Source organism: Rhopilema esculentum, chromosome 9 (assembly GCF_057945365.1).
Source record: "Rhopilema esculentum isolate cy_ngs chromosome 9, ASM5794536v1, whole genome shotgun sequence".
NCBI lineage: Eukaryota > Metazoa > Cnidaria > Scyphozoa > Rhizostomeae > Rhizostomatidae > Rhopilema > Rhopilema esculentum.
This window is the reverse complement of record NC_142823.1, coordinates 9,304,831-9,329,955: the sequence shown is the minus strand read 5'-3', so window position 1 is coordinate 9,329,955 and position 25,125 is coordinate 9,304,831. Positions and strand designations below refer to the sequence as shown.

Genomic DNA, 25,125 nt, shown 5'->3' with positions numbered 1-25,125 from the left:
CTGTGATGTAATGTATACATTTGAGTGATAAACACAATGTTTCTTCTTTGGCTACTCAACAAAAACTTCAGTTTCTCAAGTCTGCAATTTTCTTCAAGGCGAGTTGGTTGAAGAGGAATGGAAACCACAGCAGCGTTTGCACGTGATTTCAAAAGTAGATGTGATTGGTCGACCGTTGATATTCTCACAAAAAAGCGCGGGAATCAAGCATTGAATCAACCCTGTACTTGGCCTTGTTGTTTACAAAAAGACATCCACGAGGAGGTTGTACTCAAAGAAAATTAAAATTTCAACCCCTCAATTTGCAGATTTTAGAAATTTGAACCCTTTTCTATATTGATAAAGCAGCACCTCAATTTCTGCCGCCTCCATGTTTTGATGAAGATGAAGGAAAAACAAAAACCACTACATCAACATGCGGGGAATGTCTAGGCGCGTAAAATGGCGGCAGTTTCCTTCGCTGTCCAAGGGCTTGCAGTATGAGAAAGTCAACATTTCTTTTGACGTTGGTCAGGTAAATGACTTAACACTTTTCAAATACTCGTGGTCGACTGTAGGGCAATTGGACAAATATTTTGGCTTAGTTAATCTCAATTTCCAAGGCATTCGAGAATTATTTGACACAATGTCCTGTGTGTTATTTGTTGTAGCATGCTAAAGGTCGAAAAACAATCTTTCCTTACGTTTCATTCAACGAGAAGTTCAATTTTATAAAATCAGTTTTGTTCGATGTTTTATAGATTTGAAGTTCAATTTAGATGTTTTGTTCAATTTGCAATATTTCTTTAATTACCATTTTAGTATCTTTTACAATCACCAGATAGTTGAGCTTCTATTTTTGTGAACACAATAGGCCGTAATCTTGTCATTATTTCCCAATATTTCAATGTTGATTGAGTTTCTCGATCCCCTGGCCAATGTTCTTTTCTAAACCAAATTTGAATAGAAGATCGAGAATACATTCCCCTTAGAATTTCGACCCGTGAAAGACTTTACGCTAACCCAAGTTAATACGGACTTCCATTGCAAAAGATGCCAGTGTTTTTTAGTGTCCACACTCCCTTGACGCAACAAACGATCAAAGCAAAAGAACTACAAACGTTCACGGTTGGCCAATTGCCCTCTTGGTCTTGTTCCATCTTTCCATTATGATAAAGCCCCAAAGCAAGCTAATTTGTCTTCAGAAATATGGAGAAAAACCATATTAGTTTGTGCCCTAACAAAAATTGTTTATTGTCAGATTTAGTGGAGATATATATGAAAAGAAATGAGTGTATTCTCAGACATTATTTTTGTATCCGTCTCAACATTGGTATGGATTATGATAATGTGAATATTTGACATAAATACTTGAAAAGAAAGGCTTCCAATTTATGAATAGTATTTCTTTGTTATTGACTGTTGTGTTCTCTTTCAGGATGAGAGTGTGACCATGCAAAGACAGTGGCAACAATGTGTGTCGTCGAATCCGGTATTTGCCGCTGTGAGGAAAAAAACTCTGGCTGAAAATGCGATGGTTGAGCAGACAGTTGCTATGGATACCCAGCTTGCAGGCAGAGGTATTGTATTTTACTGTATTCTATTGTTTATAAGTTTATCGCATTGAATGATTTATTTAATGATAGTTTAACAATAGCAAAAAAACACAAAACCCGACTAACCTGAAGCAAAAACAAGGATTTCTCAAGGCAGTTAATTTGCCGAAAAATAGCACGTCTTCGTTTTCTAATAGCCAAATTTCAATCAGATTTTCAATTAATGCAAATTTATTGAAAAGCTAAGCGCCCGGATTCTCTAATCTATAGTTTTGACCTTTTGTCTCAAGAAAGATTTCATACACGATAATTGCGAGTCGTTATTTTTGGCAAAAAACCATCGAATCTAGATTATCAAGAATTCAGATTGTCAAAAATTTTAGATACGTTGACACGCTATATGATTAAGGTGTATGGTAGTCTCCTTCAAGCTGGCAACAAAATCATTAAAGTAGGACGAATAGTCACAAAACTCTAGCGGTAATGCTCTTTAATTTTTATTAAATTATCATGACTTCCTTTGCTACATAACATCCATACTAATGGGCAATAGAAAAAAATAAACAATACCAAAATTAATGGTAAATATCCTTTAATAATTGGTCTTTAATATGCTTTGCTGTTCACTCTAAATAATTTAATTATTGGCTTTATATTTTCAGATATATTGATGTTAAGTTTCTAACTTAGGATAATTATCAAACTTAAAACAATGTAAAGTTATATTATTGTAAACTCATTGGCAATGTCAAGCTTTTTATAACCTCCCATTTCTCGAATTATAATTGTGTATATAGAAAATTTTTCAATTTAAACCATTCCAGGAGTTTGTTGGTGTTTGTCTTTAACAGCTGTAGAAGTTGTTACAATAGATAGAATTAGTTCTGATAGCATAGATTTTTGGATAGGAAAAGTCTTAAAAGAATTGGTCAATAATATTTTAGGTCTTCAATCGGGTAGGTCTTCGAAAAAACAAGAATTGTCATAGGATAGATTGGTCATTGATACGACAGTTCATTAAAACGATATCTGATTGACTGAATACATCATTAGTAGGATAGGTCATTCGTAGGATAGGTTTTTAATAAAATTGGTCATTAATAGGCTAGGACATTAATAGGATAGAACATTAGTAGGAGAGGTCATTAGTAGGATAAGCCATAAGTAGGATAGGTCATTAGTAGGATAGGTCATTAGTAGGATAGGTCATTAGTAGGATAGGCCGTTAGTAGGATAGGTTTTTAATAAAATTGGTCATTAGTAGGCTAGGTCATTGGTAGGATAAGACATTAGTAGGATAAATCATTAGTAGGATAGGCCATTGCTAGGATAAGTGTTTGATAAAATTGGTCACTAGTAGGACAGTTGTTTAATAGATTGAGTCATTAGTATGCTAGGACATTCGTAGGAGAGGTCATTAGTAAGATAGGCTTTAAGTAGGATAGGTGCTCAATAAGTTAACGCATTAGTAGGCTAGGACATTACTAGGATAGGTCATTAGTAGGATGGGCCATTAGTAGGATAGGTCATTAGTAGGATAAGCCATTAGTAGGATAGGTCATTAGTAGGATAGGCCATTAGTAGGATAGGTTTTTGATAAAATTGCTCATTAGTAGGCTAGGACATTAGTAGGATAGAACATTAGTAGGAGAGGTCATTAGTAGGATAAGCCATAATTAGGATAGGTCATTAGTATAATAGGCCATTAGTAGGATAGGTTTTTAATAAAATTGGTCATTAGTAGGCTAGGTCATTAGTAGGATAGGCCATTAATAGGATAGGTTTTTAATAAAATTGGTCATTAATAAACTAGGACATTAGTAGGATAAGCCATTAGTAGGATAGGTCATTAGTAGGATAGGTCATTAGTAGGATAGGTTTTTGATAAAATTGGTCATAAATAAACTAGGACATTAGTAGGATAAGCCATTAGTAGGATAGGTCATTAGTAGGATAGGTCATTAGTAGGATAGGTTTTTGATAAAATTGGTCATAAATAAACTAGGACATTAGTAGGATAAGCCATTAGTAGGATAGGTCATTAGTAGGATAGGTCATTAGTAGGATAGGTTTTTGATAAAATTGGTCATTAGTAGGCTAGGACATTAGTAGGATAAAACATTAGTAGGAGAGGTCATTAGTAGGATAAGCCATAAGTAGGATAGGTCATTAGTAGGATAGGCCATTAGTAGGATAGGTTTTTAAGAAGATTGGTCATTAGTAGGCTAGGTCATTAGTAGGATAGGCCATTAGTAGGATAGGTTTTTAATAAAATTGGTCATTAATAAACTAGGACATTAGTAGGATAGGACATTAGTAGGATAGGTCATTAGTAGGATAGGTCATTAGTAGGATAGGCCATTAGTAGGATAGTGTTTTTAAAAAAATTGGTCATTGGTAGGCTAGGTCATTAGTAGGATAGGCCATTAGTAGGATAGGTTTTTAATAAAATTGGTCATTTATAAACTACGACATTAGTAGGATAAGCCATTAGTAGAATAGGTCATTAGTAGGATAGGTCATTAGTAGGATAGGCCATTAGTGGGATAGGTTTTTAATAAAATTGGTCATTAGTAAACTAGGACATTAGTAGGATAGGTCATTAGTAGGATAGGCTATTAGTAGGATAGGTTTTTAATAAAATTGGTCATTAATAAACTAGGACATTAGTAGGATAGGACATTGGTAGGATAGGTCATTAGTAAGATAAGCCATTAGTAGGATAGGTCATTAGTAGGATAGGCCATTAGTAGGATAGGTTTTTGATAAAATTGCTCATTAGTAGGCTAGGACATTAGTAGGATAGAACATTAGTAGGAGAGTTCATTAGTAGGATAAGCCATAATTAGGATAGGTGATTAGTAGGATAGGCCATTAGTAGGATAGGTTTTTAATAAAATTGGTCATTAATAAACTAGGACATTAGTAGGATAAGCCATTAGTAGGATAGGTCATTAGTAGGATAGGTCATTAGTAGAATAGGTTTTTGATAAAATTGGTCATTAGAAGGCTAGGACATTAGTAGGATAGAACATTAGTAGGAGAGGTCATTAGTAGGATAAGCCATAAGTAGGATAGGTTTTTAATAAAATTGGTCATTAGTAGGCTAGGTCATTAGTAGGATAGGCCATTAGTAGGATAGGTTTTAAATAAAATTGGTCATTAATAAACTAGGACATTAGTAGGATAGGACATTAGTAGGATAGGTCATTAGTAGGATAGGTCATTAGTAGGATAGGCCATTAGTGGGATAGGTTTTTAATAAAATTGGTCATTAGTAAACTAGGACATTAGTAGGATAGGTCATTAGTAGGATAGGCTATTAGTAGGATAGGTTTTTAATAAAATTGGTCATTAATAAACTAGGACATTATTAGGATAGGACATTGGTAGGATAGGTCATTAGTAGGATAAGCCATTAGTAGGATAGGTCATTAGTAGGATAGGCCATTAGTAGGATAGGTTTTTGATAAAATTGGTCATTAGTAGGCTAGGACATTAGTAAGATAGAACATTAGTAGGAGAGGTCATTAGTAGGATAAGCCATAAGTAGGATAGGTCATTAGTAGGATAGGCCATTAGTGGGATAGGTTTTTAATAAAATTGGTCATTAGTAGGCTAGGTCATTAGTAGGATAGGCCATTAGTAGGATAGGTTTTTAATATAATTGGTCATTAATAAACTAGGACATTAGAAGGACAGGACATTAGTAAGATAGGTCATTAGTAGGATAGGTCATAAGTAGGATAGGCCATTAGTAGGATAGGTTTTTAATAAAATTGGTCATTAGTAAACTAGGACATTAATAGGATAGGTCATTAGTAGGATAGGCTATTAGTAGGAAAGGTTTTAAATAAATTTGGTCATTAGTAGGCTAGGTCATTAGTAGGATAGGCCATTAGTAGGATAGGTCATTAGTAGGATAGGCCATTAGTAGGATAGGTTTTTAATAAAATTGGTCATTAATAAACTAGGACATTAGTAGGATAGGACATTAGTAGGATAGGTCATTAGTAGGATAGGTCATTAGTAGGATAGGCCATTAGTAGGATAGGTTTTTAATAAAATTGTTCATTAGTAAACTAGGACATTAGTAGGATAGGTCATTAGTAGGATAGGCTATTAGTAGGATAGGTTTTTAATAAAATTGGTCATTAATAAACTAGGACATTAGTAGGATAGGACATTGGTAGGATAGGTCATTAGTAGGATAAGCCATTAGTAGGATAGGTCATTAGTAGGATAGGCCATTAGTAGGATAGGTTTTTGATAAAATTGGTCATTAGTAGGCTAGGACATTAGTAAGATAGAACATTAGTAGGAGAGGTCATTAGTAGGATAAGCCATAAGTAGGATAGGTCATTAGTAGGATAGGCCATTAGTAGGATAGGTTTTTAATAAAATTAGTCATTAGTAGGCTAGGTCATTAGTAGGATAGGCCATTAGTAGGATAGGTTTTTAATATAATTGGTCATTAATAAACTAGGACATTAGTAGGATAGGACATTAGTAAGATAGGTCATTAGTAGGATAGGTCATTAGTAGGATAGGCCATTAGTAGGATAGGTTTTTAATAAAATTGGTCATTAGTAAACTAGGACATTAGTAGGATAGGTCATTAGTAGGATAGGCTATTAGTAGGAAAGGTTTTAAATAAATTTGGTCATTAGTAGGCTAGGTCATTAGTAGGATAGGCCATTAGTAGGATAGGTCATTAATAGGATAGGCCATTAGTAGGATAGGTCTTTAATAAAATTGGTCATTTATAGGCTAGTACATTGGTAGGATAGGTCATTAGTAGGATAGGCCATTAGTAGGATAGGTATTTAATAAATTTGGTCATTAGTAGGCTAGGTCATTAGTAGGATAGGCCATTAGTAGGATAGGTCATTAGTAGGATAGGCCATTAGTAGGATAGGTTTTTAATAAAATCGGTCATTTATAGGCTAGGACATTAGTAGGATAGGTCATTAGTATGATAGTCCATTAGTAGGATAGGTTTTTAATAAAATTGATCATTAGTATGATAGGACATTAGTAGGATAGTTCATTAGTAGGACAGGCCATTAGTAGGATAGGTTTTTAATAGAATTGGTCATTAGTAGGATAGGACATTAGTAGGATAGGTCATTGGTAGGTTAGGACATTAGTAGGTTATGTTTTTAATAAAATTGGTCATTAGTAGGATAGGACATTAGTAGGATAGGCCATTAGTAGGATAAGTCATTAGTAGGATAGGCCATCAGTAGGATAAGTTTTTAATAAAATTGTTCATTAGTAGGCTAGGACATTAGTAGGTTAGGACATTAGTAGGATAGGTCATTAGTAAGATAGGCCATTAGTAGGCTAGGTTTTTAATAAAATTGGTCATTAATAGGCTAGGACATTAGTATGATAGGTCATTAGTAGGATAGGCCATTAGTAGGAAAGGTTATTAATAAAATTTGTCATTAGTAGGATAGGTCATTAGTAGGATAGGTCATTGGTAGGTTAGGACATTTGTAGGTTATGTTTTTAATAAAATTGGTCATTAGTAGGATAGGTCATTAGTAGGATAGGCCATTAGTAGGATAAGTCATTAGTAGGATAGGCCATCAGTAGGATAGGTTTTTAATAAAATTGTTCATTAGTAGGCTAGGACATTAGTAGGATAGGACATTAGTAGGATAGGTCATTAGTAGGATAGGCCATTAGTAGGCTAGGTTTGTTAATAAAATTGGTCATTAATAGGCTAGGACATTAGTATGATAGGTCATTAGTAGGATAGGCCATTAGTAGGAAAGGTTATTAATAAAATTTGTCATTAGTAGGATAGGTCATTAGTAGGATAGGCCATTAGTATGTTTGGTGTTTAATAGGTTAAGTCATTAGTAGGCTAGGACATTAGTAGGATAGATCATTAGTAGGATAAGCCATTAGTAGGATAGGGTTTTAATAAAATTGGTCATTGGTAGGATAGGTCATTAGTAGGATAGGTCATCAGTAGGATAGGTCATTAGTATGTTTGTTGCTTAATAGGTTAAGTCATTAGTAGGCTAGGACATTAGTAGGATAGGTCATTAGTAGGTTAGGCCATTAGTAGGATAGGTGTTTATTAAAAATGGTCATTAGTTGGATAGTTGTTTGATAGATTAAGTCATTAGTAGACTAGGACATTAGTAGGATAGGTCATTAGTAGGATAGGTTTTTAATAAAATTGGTCATTAGTAGGCTAGGTCCTTAGTAGGATAGGTCATTATAAGGATAGGCTATTAGTAGGATAGGTTTTTAATAAAATTGGTCATTAGTAGGATACTTGTTTGATAGATTAAGTCATTAGTAGGCTAGGACATTGGTAGAATAGGTCATTAGTAGGATAGGTCATTAGTAGGATATGTTTTCAATAAAATTGGTCATTAGTAGGATAAGACATTAGTAGGATAGGTCATTAGTAGGATAGGCCATTAGTAGGATAGGTTTTTAATAAAATTAGTCATTAATTGGCTAGGACATTAGTAGGAAAGGACATTAGTAGGATGGGTCATTAGTAGGATAGGATATTAGTAGGATAGGCCATTAGTAGGTTAGGTTTTTAATAAAATTGGTCATTAGTAGGATAGGACATTAGTAGGATAGGCCATTAGTAGGATAGGACATTAGTAGGATAGGACATTAGTGGGATAGGCCATTAGGAGGAAAGGTTTTTAATAAAATTGGTCATTAGTAGGATAGGACATTAGTAGGCTAGACCATTAGTAGGATAGGTCATTAGTAGGATAGGCCATTAGGAGGTTAGGTTTTTAATAAAATTGGTCATTAGTAGGATAGGACATTAGTAGGATAGGCCATTAGTAGGATAGGTTTTTAATAAATTTGGTCATTAGTAGGCTAGGTCATTAGTAGGATAGGCCATTAGTAGGATAGGTCATTAGTAGGATAGGCCATTAGCAGGATAGGTTTTTAATAAAATTGGTCGTTTATAGGCTAGTACATTAGTAGGATAGGTCATTAGTAGGATAGACCATTAGTAGGATAGGTATTTAATAAATTTGGTCATTAGTAGGCTAGGTCATTAGTAGGATAGGCCATTAGTAGGATAGGTCATTAGTAGGATAGGCCATTAGTAGGACATGTTTTTAATAAAATTGGTCATTTATAGGCTAGGACATTAGTAGGATAGGTCATTAGTATGATAGTCCATTAGTAGGATAGGTTTTTAATAAAATTGGTCATTAGTAAGATAGGACATTAGTAGGATAGGTCATTAGTAGGATAGGTCATTAGTAGGATGGGTTTTTAATAAAATTGGTCATTAGTAGGCTAGGTCATTAGTAGGCTAGGAGATTAATAGGATAGGCCTCTAGTAGGATAGGTTTTTAATATAATTGGTCATTAGTAGGATAGGACATTAGTAGGCTAGGACATTAATAGGATAGGCCTCTAGTAGGATGGCTTTTAATAAAATTGGTCATTAGTAGGCTAAGACATTAGTAGGATAGACCATTAGTAGGATAGGACATTAGTAGGATAGGTCATTAGTAGGATAGGCCATTAGTAGGATAGATTTTTAATAAAATTGGTCATTAGTAGGCTAGGTCATTAGTAGGATAGGCCATTAGTAGGATAGGTTTTTAATATAATTGGTCATTAATAAACTAGGACATTAGTAGGATAGGACATTAGTAAGATAGGTCATTAGTAGGATAGGTCATTAGTAGGATAGGCCATTAGTAGGATAGGTTTTTAATAAAATTGGTCATTAGTAAACTAGGACATTAGTAGGATAGGTCATTAGTAGGAATGGCTATTAGTAGGAAAGGTTTTGAATAAATTTGGTCATTAGTAGGCTAGGTCATTAGTAGGATAGGCCATTAGTAGGATAGGTCATTAGTAGGATAGGCCATTAGTAGGATAGGTTTTTAATAAAATTGGTCATTTATAGGCTAGTACATTGGTAGGATAGGTCATTAGTAGGATAGGCCATTAGTAGGATAGGTATTTAATAAATTTGGTCATTAGTAGGCTAGGTCATTAGTAGGATAGGCCATTAGTAGGATAGGTCATTAGTAGGATAGGCCATTAGTAGGATAGGTTTTTAATAAAATCGGTCATTTATAGGCTAGGACATTAGTAGGATAGGTCATTAGTATGATAGTCCATTAGTAGGATAGGTTTTTAATAAAATTGATCATTAGTAGGATAGGACATTAGTAGGATAGTTCATTAGTAGGACAGGCCATTAGTAGGATAGGTTTTTAATAGAATTGGTCATTAGTAGGATAGGACATTAGTAGGATAGGTCATTGGTAGGTTAGGTCATTAGTAGGTTATGTTTTTAATAAAATTGGTCATTAGTAGGATAGGACATTAGTAGGATAGGCCATTAGTAGGATAAGTCATTAGTAGGATAGGCCATCAGTAGGATAGGTTTTTAATAAAATTGTTCATTAGTAGGCTAGGACATTAGTAGGTTAGGACATTAGTAGGATAGGTCATTAGTAGGATAGGCCATTAGTAGGCTAGGTTTTTAATAAAATTGGTCATTAATAGGCTAGGACATTAGTATGATAGGTCATTAGTAGGATAGGCCATTAGTAGGAAAGGTTATTAATAAAATTTGTCATTAGTAGGATAGGTCATTAGTAGGATAGGTCATTGGTAGGTTAGGACATTAATAGGTTATGTTTTTAATAAAATTGGTCATTAGTAGGATAGGTCATTAGTAGGATAGGCCATTAGTAGGATAAGTCATTAGTAGGATAGGCCATCAGTAGGATAGGTTTTTAATAAAATTGTTCATTAGTAGGCTAGGACATTAGTAGGATAGGATATTAGTAGGATAGGTCATTAGTAGGATAGGCCATTAGTAGGCTAGGTTTGTTAATAAAATTGGTCATTAATAGGCTAGGACATTAGTATGATAGGTCATTAGTAGGATAGGCCATTAGTAGGAAAGGTTAATAAAAAAATTTGTCATTAGTAGGATAGGTCATTAGTAGGATAGGCCATTAGTATGTTTGGTGTTTAATAGGTTAAGTCATTAGTAGGCTAGGACATTAGTAGGATAGGTCATTAGTAGGATAAGCCATTAGTAGGATAGGGTTTTAATAAAATTGGTCATTGGTAGGATAGGTCATTAGTAGGATAGGTCATCAGTAGGATAGGTCATTAGTATGTTTGTTGCTTAATAGGTTAAGTCATTAGTAGGCTAGGACATTAGTAGGATAGGTCATTAGTAGGTTAGGCCATTAGTAGGATAGGTGTTTATTAAAATTGGTCATTAGTTGGATAGTTGTTTGATAGATTAAGTCATTAGTAGACTAGGACATTAGTAGGATAGGTCATTAGTAGGATAGGTCATTAGTAGGATAGGTTTTTAATAAAATTGGTCATTAGTAGGCTAGGTCATTAGTAGGATAGGTCATTATAAGGATAGGCCATTAGTAGGATAGGTTTTTAATAAAATTGGTCATTAGTAGGATACTTGTTTGATAGATTAAGTCATTAGTAGGCTAGGACTTTAGTAGAATAGGTCATTAGTAGGATAGGTCATTAGTAGGATAGGTTTTCAATAAAATTGGTCATTAGTAGGATAAGACATTAGTAGGATAGGTCATTAGTAGGATAGGCCATTAGTAGGATAGGTTTTTAATAAAATTAGTCATTAATTGGCTAGGACATTAGTAGGAAAGGACATTAGTAGGATGGGTCATTAGTAGGATAGGATATTAGTAGGATAGGCCATTAGTAGGTTAGGTTTTTAATAAAATTGGTCATTAGTAGGATAGGACATTAGTAGGATAGGCCATTAGTAGGATAGGACATTAGTAGGATAGGACATTAGTGGGATAGGCCATTAGGAGGAAAGGTTTTTAATAAAATTGGTCATTAGTAGGATAGGACATTAGTAGGCTAGACCATTAGTAGGATAGGTCATTAGTAGGATAGGCCATTAGGAGGTTAGGTTTTTAATAAAATTGGTCATTAGTAGGATAGGACATTAGTAGAATAGGCCATTAGTAGGTTAGGTTTTTAATAAAATTGGTCATTAGTAGGCTGAGAAATTAGTAGGATAGACCATTAGTAGGATAGGCCATTAGTAGGATAGGCCATTAGTAGGTTAGGTTTATAATGAAATTGGTCATTAGTAGGATAGGACATTACCAGGATAGACCATTAGTAGGATAGGACATTAGTAGGATAGGTTCTTAATAAAATTGGTCATTAGTAGGATAGGACATTAGTAGGCTAGGACATTAATAGGATAGGCCTCTAGTAGGATAGGTTTTTAATAAAATTGGTCATTAGTAGGCTAAGACATTAGTAGGATAGACCATTAGTAGGATAGGCCATTAGTAGGATAGGCCATTAGTAGGTTAGGTTTTTAATGAAATTGGTCATTAGTAGGATAGGACATTAGCAGGATAGACCATTAGTAGGATAGGACATTAGTAGAATAGGCCATTAGTAGGTTAGGTTTTTAATAAAATTGGTCATTAGTAGGATAGACCATTAGTAGGATAGGCCATTAGTAGGATAGGCCATTAGTAGGATAAAACATTAGTAGGATAGGCCATTAGTAGGTTAGGTTTTTAATAAAATTGGTCATTAGTAGGATAGGAGATTAGTAGGCTAGGAGATTAATAGGATAGGCCTTTAGTAGGGTAGGTTTTTAATAAAATTGGTCATTAGTAGGATAGGACATTAGTAGGCTAGGACATTAATAGGATAGGCCTCTAGTAGGATAGGTTTTTAATAAAATTGGTCATTAGTAGGCTAAGACATTAGTAGGATAGACCATTAGTAGGATAGGCCATTAGTAGGATAGGCCATTAGTAGGTTAGGTTTTTAAAGAAATTGGTCATTAGTAGGATAGGTTATTAGCAGGATAGGCCATTATAAGGATAGGACATTAGTAGGATAGGCCATTAGTAGGTTAGGTTTTTAATAAAATTGGTCATTAGTAGGATAGACCATTAGTAGGATAGGCCATTAGTAGGATAGGCCATAAGTAGGTTAGGTTTTCAATAAAATTGGTCATTAATAGGATAGGATATTAGCAGGATAGACCATTAGTAGGATAGGACATTAGTAGGATAGGTTTTTAATAAAATTGGTCATTAGTAGGATAGGACATTAGTAGAATAGGCCATTAGTAGGTTAGGTTTTTAATAAAATTGGTAATTAGTAGGCTGAGAAATTAGTAGGATAGACCATTAGTAGGATAGGCCATTAGTAGGATAGGCCATTAGTAGGTTAGGTTTATAATGAAATTGGTCATTAGTAGGATAGGACATTACCAGGATAGACCATTAGTAGGATAGGACATTAGTAGGATAGGTTTTTAATAAAATTGGTCATTAGTAGGATAGGACATTAGTAGGCTAGGACATTAATAGGATAGGCCTCTAGTAGGATAGGTTTTTAATAAAATTGGTCATTAGTAGGCTAAGACATTAGTAGGATAGACCATTAGTAGGATAGGCCATTAGTAGGATAGGCCATTAGTAGGTTAGGTTTTTAATGAAATTGGTCATTAGTAGGATAGGACATTAGCAGGATAGACCATTAGTAGGATAGGACATTAGTAGAATAGGCCATTAGTAGGTTAGGTTTTTAATAAAATTGGTCATTAGTAGGATAGACCATTAGTAGGATAGGCCATTAGTAGGATAGGCCATTAGTAGGTTAGGTTTTTAATGAAATTGGTCATTAGTAGGATAGGACATTGGCAGGATAGACCATTAGTAGGATAGGACATTAGTAGGATAGGCCATTAGTAGGTTAGGTTTTCAATAAAATTGGTCATTAGTAGGATAGGACATTAGTAGAATAGGCCATTAGTAGGTTAGGTTTTTATTAAAATTGGTCATTAGTAGGATAGACCATTAGTAGGATAGGCCATTAGTAGGATAGGCCATTAGTAGGTTAGGTTTTTAATAAAATTGGTCATTAGTAGGAGAGGACATTAGTAGAATAGGCCATTAGTAGGTTAGGTTTTTAATAAAATTGGTCATTAGTAGGATAGGACATTAGTAGGATAGGCCATTAGTAGGTTAGGTTTTTAATAAAATTGGTCATTAGTAGAATAGGACATTAGTAGGCTAGCACATTAGTAGGATAGGCCATTAGTAGGTTAGGTTTTTAATAAATTTGGTCATTAGTAGGATAGAACATTAGTAGGCTAGGACATTAATAGGATAGGCCTCTAGTAGGATAGGTTTTTAATAAAATTGGTCATTAGTAGGCTAAAACATTAGTAGGATAGACCATTAGTAGGATAGGACATTAGTAGGATAAGCCATTAGTAGGTTAGGTTTTTAATAAAATTGGTCATTAGTAGGATAGGACATTAGCAGGATAGACCATTAGTAGGATAGGACATTAGTAGGATAGGCCATTAGTAGGTTAGGTTTTTAATAAAATTGGTCATTAGTAGGATAGGACATTAGTAGGATAGGTCATTAGTAGGATAGGACATTAGTAGGATAGGCCATTAGTAGGTTAGGTTTTTTAATAAAATTGGTCATTAGTAGGATAGGACATTAGTAGGATAGACCATTAGTAGGATAGGACATTAATAGGATAGACCTCTAGTAGGATAGGTTTTTAATAAAATTGGTCATTAGTAAGATAGGACATTAGTAGGATAGGTCATTAGTAGCTTACGTTTTTAATAAAATTGGTCATTAGTAGGATAGGACATTAGCAGGATAGACCATTAGTAGGATAGGCCATTAATAGGATAGGCCATTAGTAGGTTAGGTTTTTAATAAAATTGGTCATTAGTAGGATAGGACATTAGTAAAATAGGCCATTAGTAGGTAAGGTTTTTAATAAAATTGATCATTAGTAGGATAGGACATTAGTAGGATTGGCCATTAGTAGGTTAGGTTTTTAATAAAATTGGTCATTAGTAGGATAGGACATTAGTAGGCTAGGACATTAATAGGATAGGACTCTAGTGGGATAGGTTTTTAATAAAATTGGTCATTAGTAGGATAGGACATTAGTAGGCTAGGACATTAAAGGGATAGGCCTCTAGTAAGATAGGTTTTTAATAAAATTAGTCATTAGTAGGCTAAGACATTAGTAGGATAGACCATTAGTAGGATAGGACATTAGTAGGATAGGCCATTAGTAGGTTAGGTTTTTAATAAAATTGGTCATTAGTAGGATAGGACATTAGTAGAATAGGCCATTAGTAGGTTAGGTTTTTAATAAAATTGATCATTAGTAGGATAGGACATTAGTAGGATTGGCCATTAGTAGGTTAGGTTTTTAATAAAATTGGTCATTAGTAGGATAGGAGATTAGTAGGCTAGGAGATGAATAGGATAGGCCTCTAGCAGGATAGGTTTTTATTAAAATTGGTCATTAGTAGGATAGGACATTAGTAGGCTAGGACATTAGTAGGATAGGCCATTAGTAGGTTTGGTTTTTAATAAAATTGGTCATTAGTAGGATAGGACATTAGTAGGATAGGTCATCAGTAGGATAGGACATTAGTAGGATAGGCCATTAGTAGGTTAGGTTTTTTATTAAAATTGGTCATTAGTAGGATAGGACATTAGTAGGAAAGACCATTAGTAGGATAGGACATTAGTAGGATAGGCCATTAGTAGGTTAGGTTTTTAATAAAATTGGTCATTAGTAGGCTAAGACATTAGTAGGATAGACCATTAGTAGGATAGGACATTGGTAGGATAGGCCATTAGTAGGTTAGGTTTTTAATAAAATTGGTCATTAGTAAAATAGGTCAATAGTAGGATAGGTCATTAGTAGGATAGGACATTAGTAGGTTAGGTTTTTAATAAAATTGGTCATTAGTAAGATAGGTCATTAGTAGGATAGGTCATTAGTAGGATAGGACATTAGTAGGATAGGCCATTAGTAGGTTAGGTTTTTAATAAATTTGCTTATTAGTAGGATAGGAGATTAGTAGGCTAGGAGATTAATAGGATAGGCCTCTAGCAGGATAGGTTTTTAATAAAATTGGTCATTAGTAGGATAGGACATTAGTAGGCTAGGACATTAGTAGGATAGGCCATTAGTAGGTTAGGTTTTTAATAAAATTGGTCATTAGTAGGATAGGACATTAGTAGGATAGGTCATTAGTAGGTTAGGTTTCTAATAAAATTGGTCATTAGTAGGATAGGACATTAGTAGAATAGGCCATTAGTAGGATAGGATATTAGTAGGATAGGTCATTAATAGGATAGGCCATTAGTAGGATAGGCCATTAGTAGGTTAGGTTTTTATCAAAATTGGTCATTAGTAGGATAGGACATTAGTAGGATAGACCATTAGTAGGATAGGTCATTAATAGGATAGACCATTAGTAGGATAGGACATTAGTAGGATAGGCCATTAGTAGGTTAGGTTTTTAATAAAATTGATCATTAGTAGGATAGGACATTAGCAGGATAGACCATTAGTAGGATAGGACATTAGTAGGATAGGCCATTAGTAGGTTAGGTTTTTAATAAAATTGGTCATTAGTAGGCTAAGACATTAGTAGGATAGACCATTAGTAAGATAGGACATTGGTAGGATAGGCCATTAGTAGGTTAGGTTTTTAATAAAATTGGTCATTAGTAAAATAGGTCAATAGTAGGATAGGTCATTAGTAGGATAGGACATTAGTAGGTTAGGTTTTTAATAAAATTGGTCATTAGTAAGATAGGTCATTAGTAGGATAGGTCATTAGTAGGATAGGACATTAGTAGGATAGGCCATTAGTAGGTTAGGTTTTTAATAAATTTGCTCATTAGTAGGATAGGAGATTAGTAGGCTAGGAGATTAATAGGATAGGCCTCTAGCAGGATAGGTTTTTAATAAAATTGGTCATTAGTAGGATAGGACATTAGTAGGCTAGGACATTAGTAGGATAGGCCATTAGTAGGTTAGGTTTTTAATAAAATTGGTCATTAGTAGGATAGGACATTAGTAGGATAGGTCATTAGTAGGTTAGGTTTCTAATAAAATTGGTCATTAGTAGGATAGGACATTAGTAGCATAGGCCATTAGTAGGATAGGATATTAGTAGGATAGGTCATTAATAGGATAGGCCATTAGTAGGATAGGCCATTAGTAGGTTAGGTTTTTATCAAAATTGGTCATTAGTAGGATAGGACATTAGTAGGATAGACCATTAGTAGGATAGGTCATTAATAGGATAGACCATTAGTAGGATAGGACATTAGTAGGATAGGCCATTAGTAGGTTAGGTTTTTAATAAAATTGATCATTAGTAGGATAGGACATTAGCAGGATAGACCATAAGTAGGATAGGACATTAGTAGGATAGGCCATTAGTAGGTTAGGTTTTTAATAAAATTGGTCATTAGTAGGATAGGACATTAGCAGAATAGACCATTAGTAGGATAGGACATTAGTAGGATAGGCCATTAGTAGGTTAGGTTTTTAATGAAATTGGTCATTAGTAGGATAGGACATTAGCAGGATAGACCATTAGTAGGATAGGACATTAGTAGGATAGGCCATTAGTAGGTTAGGTTTTTATTAAAATTGGTCATTAGTAGGATAGGACATTAGTAGAATAGGCCATTAGTAGGTTAGGTTTTTAATAAAATTGGTCATTAGTAGGATAGGCCATTAGTAGGTTAGGTTTTTAATAAAATTGGTCACTAGTAGGATAGTACATTAGCAGGATAGACATTAGTAGGATAGGACATTAGTAGGATAGGCCATTAGTAGGTTAGGTTTTTAATAAAATTAGTCATTAGTAGGATAGGACATTAGCCGGATAGACCATTAGTAGGATAGGACATTAGTAGGATAGGCCATTAGTAGGTTAGGTTTCTAATAAAATTGGTCATTAGTAGGATAGGACATTAGTAGGATAGGCCATTAGTAGGTTAGGTTTTTGATAAAATTGGTCATTAGTAGGATAGGACATTAGCAGGATAGACCATTAGTAGGATAGGACATTAGTAGGATAGGCCATTAGTAGGTTAGGTTTTTATTAAAATTGGTCATTAGTAGGATAGGACATTAGTAGAATAGGCCATTAGTAGGTTAGGTTTTTAATAAAATTGGTCATTTGTAGGCTAGGAGATTAATAGGATAGGCCTCTAGTAGGATAGGTTTTTAATAAAATTGGTCATTAGTAGGATAGGACATTAGTAGGCTAGGACATTAATAGGATAGGCCTCTAGTAGGATGGTTTTTAATAAAATTGGTCATTAGTAGGCTAAGACATTAGTAGAATAGGCCATTAGTATGTTAGGTTTTTAATAAAATTGCTCATTAGTAGGATAGACCATTAGTAGGATAGGCCATTAGTAGGATAGGCCATTGGTAGGTTAGGTTTTTAATAAAATTGGTCATTAGTAGGAGAGGACATTAGTAGGCTAGGACATTAATAGGATAGGCCTCTAGTAGGATAGGTTTTTAATAAAATTGGTCATTAGTAGGATAGGACATTAGTAGGATAGACCATTAGTAGGATAGGACATTAATAGGATAGAACATTAGTAGGATAGGTCATTAGTAGGATAGAACATTAATAAGATAGGCCTCTAGTAGGATAGGTTTTTAATAAAATTGGTCATTAATAGGATAGGACATTAGTAGGATAGGTCATTAGTAGGATAGGACATTAGTAGGATAGGCCATTAGTAGGATAGGTTTTTAATAAAATTGGTCATTAATAGGATAGGACATTAGTAGGATAGGCCATTAGTAGGATAGGCCATTAGTAGGCTAGGACATTAGTAGGTTAGGTTTTTAATAAATTTGGTCATTAGTAGGATAGGACATTAGTAGGCTAGGACATTAATAGGATAGGCCTCTAGTAGGATAGGTTTTTATTAAAATTAGTCATTAGTAGGCTAAGACATTAGTAGGATAGATCATTAGTAGAATAGGCCATTAGTAGGATAGGTTTTTAATAAAATTGGTCATTAATAGGATAGGACATTAGTAGGATAGGTCATTAGTAGGATAGGGCATTAGTAGGCTAGGACATTAGTAGAATAGGCCATTAGTAGGATAGGTTTTTAATAAAATTGGTCATTAGTAGGATAGGACATTAGTAGGATAGGCCATTAGTAGGATAGGACATTAGTAGGATAGGCCATTAGTAGGTTAGGTTTTTAATAAAATTGGTCATTAGTAGGATAGGACATTAGTAGGCTAGGACATTAATAGGATAGGCCTCTAGTAGGATAGGTTTTTAATAAAATTAGTCATTAGTAGGCTAAGACATTAGTAGGATAGGTTTTTAATAAAATTAGTCATTAGTAGGATAGGATATTAGCCGGATAGACCATTAGTAGGATAGGACATTAGTAGGATAGGCCATTAGTAGGTTAGGTTTCTAATAAAATTGGTCATTAGTAGGATAGGACTTTAGTAGGATAGGCCATTAGTAGGTTAGGTTTTTAATAAAATTGGTCATTAGTAGGATAGGACATTGGTAGGATAGGTCATTAGTAGGATAGGACATTGGCAGGATAGGTCATTAGTAGGTTAGGTTTCTAATAAAATTGGTCATTAGTAGGATAGGACATTAGTAGGATAGGCCATTAGTAGGTTAGGTTTTTAATAAAATTGGTCATTAGTAGGATAGGACATTAGCAGGATAGACCATTAGTAGGATAGGACATTAGTAGGATAGACCATTAGTAGGATAGGACATTAATAGGATAGAACATTAGTAGGATAGGTCATTAGTAGGATAGAACATTAATAAGATAGGCCTCTAGTAGGATAGGTTTTTAATAAAATTGGTCATTAATAGGATAGGACATTAGTAGGATAGGTCATTAGTAGGATAGGACATTAGTAGGATAGGCCATTAGTAGGATAGGTTTTTAATAAAATTGGTCATTAATAGGATAGGACATTAGTAGGATAGGCCATTAGTAGGATAGGCCATTAGTAGGCTAGGACATTAGTAGGTTAGGTTTTTAATAAATTTGGTCATTAGTAGGATAGGACATTAGTAGGCTAGGACATTAATAGGATAGGCCTCTAGTAGGATAGGTTTTTATTAAAATTAGTCATTAGTAGGCTAAGACATTAGTAGGATAGATCATTAGTAGAATAGGCCATTAGTAGGATAGGTTTTTAATAAAATTGGTCATTAATAGGATAGGACATTAGTAGGATAGGTCATTAGTAGGATAGGGCATTAGTAGGCTAGGACATTAGTAGAATAGGCCATTAGTAGGATAGGTTTTTAATAAAATTGGTCATTAGTAGGATAGGACATTAGTAGGATAGGCCATTAGTAGGATAGGACATTAGTAGGATAGGCCATTAGTAGGTTAGGTTTTTAATAAAATTGGTCATTAGTAGGATAGGACATTAGTAGGCTAGGACATTAATAGGATAGGCCTCTAGTAGGATAGGTTTTTAATAAAATTAGTCATTAGTAGGCTAAGACATTAGTAGGATAGGTTTTTAATAAAATTAGTCATTAGTAGGATAGGACATTAGCCGGATAGACCATTAGTAGGATAGGACATTAGTAGGATAGGCCATTAGTAGGTTAGGTTTCTAATAAAATTGGTCATTAGTAGGATAGGACTTTAGTAGGATAGGCCATTAGTAGGTTAGGTTTTTAATAAAATTGGTCATTAGTAGGATAGGACATTGGTAGGATAGGTCATTAGTAGGATAGGACATTGGCAGGATAGGTCATTAGTAGGTTAGGTTTCTAATAAAATTGGTCATTAGTAGGATAGGACATTAGTAGGATAGGCCATTAGTAGGTTAGGTTTTTAATAAAATTGGTCATTAGTAGGATAGGACATTACCAGGATAGACCATTAGTAGGATAGGACATTAGTAGGATAGGTTTTTAATAAAATTGGTCATTAGTAGGATAGGACATTAGTAGGCTAGGACATTAATAGGATAGGCCTCTAGTAGGATAGGTTTTTAATAAAATTGGTCATTAGTAGGCTAAGACATTAGTAGGATAGACCATTAGTAGGATAGGCCATTAGTAGGATAGGCCATTAGTAGGTTAGGTTTTTAATGAAATTGGTCATTAGTAGGATAGGACATTAGCAGGATAGACCATTAGTAGGATAGGACATTAGTAGAATAGGCCATTAGTAGGTTAGGTTTTTAATAAAATTGGTCATTAGTAGGATAGACCATTAGTAGGATAGGCCATTAGTAGGATAGGCCATTAGTAGGTTAGGTTTTTAATGAAATTGGTCATTAGTAGGATAGGACATTGGCAGGATAGACCATTAGTAGGATAGGACATTAGTAGGATAGGCCATTAGTAGGTTAGGTTTTCAATAAAATTGGTCATTAGTAGGATAGGACATTAGTAGAATAGGCCATTAGTAGGTTAGGTTTTTATTAAAATTGGTCATTAGTAGGATAGACCATTAGTAGGATAGGCCATTAGTAGGATAGGCCATTAGTAGGTTAGGTTTTTAATAAAATTGGTCATTAGTAGGAGAGGACATTAGTAGAATAGGCCATTAGTAGGTTAGGTTTTTAATAAAATTGGTCATTAGTAGGATAGGACATTAGTAGGATAGGCCATTAGTAGGTTAGGTTTTTAATAAAATTGGTCATTAGTAGAATAGGACATTAGTAGGCTAGCACATTAGTAGGATAGGCCATTAGTAGGTTAGGTTTTTAATAAATTTGGTCATTAGTAGGATAGAACATTAGTAGGCTAGGACATTAATAGGATAGGCCTCTAGTAGGATAGGTTTTTAATAAAATTGGTCATTAGTAGGCTAAAACATTAGTAGGATAGACCATTAGTAGGATAGGACATTAGTAGGATAAGCCATTAGTAGGTTAGGTTTTTAATAAAATTGGTCATTAGTAGGATAGGACATTAGCAGGATAGACCATTAGTAGGATAGGACATTAGTAGGATAGGCCATTAGTAGGTTAGGTTTTTAATAAAATTGGTCATTAGTAGGATAGGACATTAGTAGGATAGGTCATTAGTAGGATAGGACATTAGTAGGATAGGCCATTAGTAGGTTAGGTTTTTTAATAAAATTGGTCATTAGTAGGATAGGACATTAGTAGGATAGACCATTAGTAGGATAGGACATTAATAGGATAGACCTCTAGTAGGATAGGTTTTTAATAAAATTGGTCATTAGTAAGATAGGACATTAGTAGGATAGGTCATTAGTAGCTTACGTTTTTAATAAAATTGGTCATTAGTAGGATAGGACATTAGCAGGATAGACCATTAGTAGGATAGGCCATTAATAGGATAGGCCATTAGTAGGTTAGGTTTTTAATAAAATTGGTCATTAGTAGGATAGGACATTAGTAAAATAGGCCATTAGTAGGTAAGGTTTTTAATAAAATTGATCATTAGTAGGATAGGACATTAGTAGGATTGGCCATTAGTAGGTTAGGTTTTTAATAAAATTGGTCATTAGTAGGATAGGACATTAGTAGGCTAGGACATTAATAGGATAGGACTCTAGTGGGATAGGTTTTTAATAAAATTGGTCATTAGTAGGATAGGACATTAGTAGGCTAGGACATTAAAGGGATAGGCCTCTAGTAAGATAGGTTTTTAATAAAATTAGTCATTAGTAGGCTAAGACATTAGTAGGATAGACCATTAGTAGGATAGGACATTAGTAGGATAGGCCATTAGTAGGTTAGGTTTTTAATAAAATTGGTCATTAGTAGGATAGGACATTAGTAGAATAGGCCATTAGTAGGTTAGGTTTTTAATAAAATTGATCATTAGTAGGATAGGACATTAGTAGGATTGGCCATTAGTAGGTTAGGTTTTTAATAAAATTGGTCATTAGTAGGATAGGAGATTAGTAGGCTAGGAGATGAATAGGATAGGCCTCTAGCAGGATAGGTTTTTATTAAAATTGGTCATTAGTAGGATAGGACATTAGTAGGCTAGGACATTAGTAGGATAGGCCATTAGTAGGTTTGGTTTTTAATAAAATTGGTCATTAGTAGGATAGGACATTAGTAGGATAGGTCATCAGTAGGATAGGACATTAGTAGGATAGGCCATTAGTAGGTTAGGTTTTTTATTAAAATTGGTCATTAGTAGGATAGGACATTAGTAGGAAAGACCATTAGTAGGATAGGACATTAGTAGGATAGGCCATTAGTAGGTTAGGTTTTTAATAAAATTGGTCATTAGTAGGCTAAGACATTAGTAGGATAGACCATTAGTAGGATAGGACATTGGTAGGATAGGCCATTAGTAGGTTAGGTTTTTAATAAAATTGGTCATTAGTAAAATAGGTCAATAGTAGGATAGGTCATTAGTAGGATAGGACATTAGTAGGTTAGGTTTTTAATAAAATTGGTCATTAGTAAGATAGGTCATTAGTAGGATAGGTCATTAGTAGGATAGGACATTAGTAGGATAGGCCATTAGTAGGTTAGGTTTTTAATAAATTTGCTTATTAGTAGGATAGGAGATTAGTAGGCTAGGAGATTAATAGGATAGGCCTCTAGCAGGATAGGTTTTTAATAAAATTGGTCATTAGTAGGATAGGACATTAGTAGGCTAGGACATTAGTAGGATAGGCCATTAGTAGGTTAGGTTTTTAATAAAATTGGTCATTAGTAGGATAGGACATTAGTAGGATAGGTCATTAGTAGGTTAGGTTTCTAATAAAATTGGTCATTAGTAGGATAGGACATTAGTAGAATAGGCCATTAGTAGGATAGGATATTAGTAGGATAGGTCATTAATAGGATAGGCCATTAGTAGGATAGGCCATTAGTAGGTTAGGTTTTTATCAAAATTGGTCATTAGTAGGATAGGACATTAGTAGGATAGACCATTAGTAGGATAGGTCATTAATAGGATAGACCATTAGTAGGATAGGACATTAGTAGGATAGGCCATTAGTAGGTTAGGTTTTTAATAAAATTGATCATTAGTAGGATAGGACATTAGCAGGATAGACCATTAGTAGGATAGGACATTAGTAGGATAGGCCATTAGTAGGTTAGGTTTTTAATAAAATTGGTCATTAGTAGGCTAAGACATTAGTAGGATAGACCATTAGTAGGATAGGACATTGGTAGGATAGGCCATTAGTAGGTTAGGTTTTTAATAAAATTGGTCATTAGTAAAATAGGTCAATAGTAGGATAGGTCATTAGTAGGATAGGACATTAGTAGGTTAGGTTTTTAATAAAATTGGTCATTAGTAAGATAGGTCATTAGTAGGATAGGTCATTAGTAGGATAGGACATTAGTAGGATAGGCCATTAGTAGGTTAGGTTTTTAATAAATTTGCTCATTAGTAGGATAGGAGATTAGTAGGCTAGAAGATTAATAGGATAGGCCTCTAGCAGGATAGGTTTTTAATAAAATTGGTCATTAGTAGGATAGGACATTAGTAGGCTAGGACATTAGTAGGATAGGCCATTAGTAGGTTAGGTTTTTAATAAAATTGGTCATTAGTAGGATAGGACATTAGTAGGATAGGTCATTAGTAGGTTAGGTTTCTAATAAAATTGGTCATTAGTAGGATAGGACATTAGTAGCATAGGCCATTAGTAGGATAGGATATTAGTAGGATAGGTCATTAATAGGATAGGCCATTAGTAGGATAGGCCATTAGTAGGTTAGGTTTTTATCAAAATTGGTCATTAGTAGGATAGGACATTAGTAGGATAGACCATTAGTAGGATAGGTCATTAATAGGATAGACCATTAGTAGGATAGGACATTAGTAGGATAGGCCATTAGTAGGTTAGGTTTTTAATAAAATTGATCATTAGTAGGATAGGACATTAGCAGGATAGACCATAAGTAGGATAGGACATTAGTAGGATAGGCCATTAGTAGGTTAGGTTTTTAATAAAATTGGTCATTAGTAGGATAGGACATTAGCAGGATAGACCATTAGTAGGATAGGACATTAGTAGGATAGGCCATTAGTAGGTTAGGTTTTTAATGAAATTGGTCATTAGTAGGATAGGACATTAGCAGGATAGACCATTAGTAGGATAGGACATTAGTAGGATAGGCCATTAGTAGGTTAGGTTTTTATTAAAATTGGTCATTAGTAGGATAGGACATTAGTAGAATAGGCCATTAGTAGGTTAGGTTTTTAATAAAATTGGTCATTAGTAGGATAGGCCATTAGTAGGTTAGGTTTTTAATAAAATTGGTCATTAGTAGGATAGGACATTAGCAGGATAGACATTAGTAGGATAGGACATTAGTAGGATAGGCCATTAGTAGGTTAGGTTTTTAATAAAATTAGTCATTAGTAGGATAGGACATTAGCCGGATAGACCATTAGTAGGATAGGACATTAGTAGGATAGGCCATTAGTAGGTTAGGTTTCTAATAAAATTGGTCATTAGTAGGATAGGACATTAGTAGGATAGGCCATTAGTAGGTTAGGTTTTTGATAAAATTGGTCATTAGTAGGATAGGACATTAGCAGGATAGACCATTAGTAGGATAGGACATTAGTAGGATAGGCCATTAGTAGGTTAGGTTTTTATCAAAATTGGTCATTAGTAGGATAGGACATTAGTAGAATAGGCCATTAGTAGGTTAGGTTTTTAATAAAATTGGTCATTTGTAGGCTAGGAGATTAATAGGATAGGCCTCTAGTAGGATAGGTTTTTAATAAAAT

General features: G+C 34.1%; 2 long non-coding RNA genes across 2 annotated transcripts in view; both read left to right on the top strand.

Annotated features, from left to right (window-relative positions):
* The first annotated feature begins 210 nt into the window (after window positions 1-210).
* On the top strand, window positions 211-1,639 carry LOC148959593 (uncharacterized). The gene is made up of 2 exons (XR_016144022.1): window positions 211-514; window positions 1,418-1,639. It is a non-coding gene; the product is annotated as an uncharacterized LOC148959593 (long non-coding RNA).
* Window positions 1,505-25,125, top strand: part of LOC135695553 (uncharacterized) — a 69,244-nt gene continuing 45,623 nt past the window's right edge. Inside the window, exon 1 of the long non-coding RNA XR_016144021.1 lies at window positions 1,505-1,559. This is a non-coding gene — a long non-coding RNA (uncharacterized LOC135695553). The remainder of the gene's footprint in view (window positions 1,560-25,125) is intronic.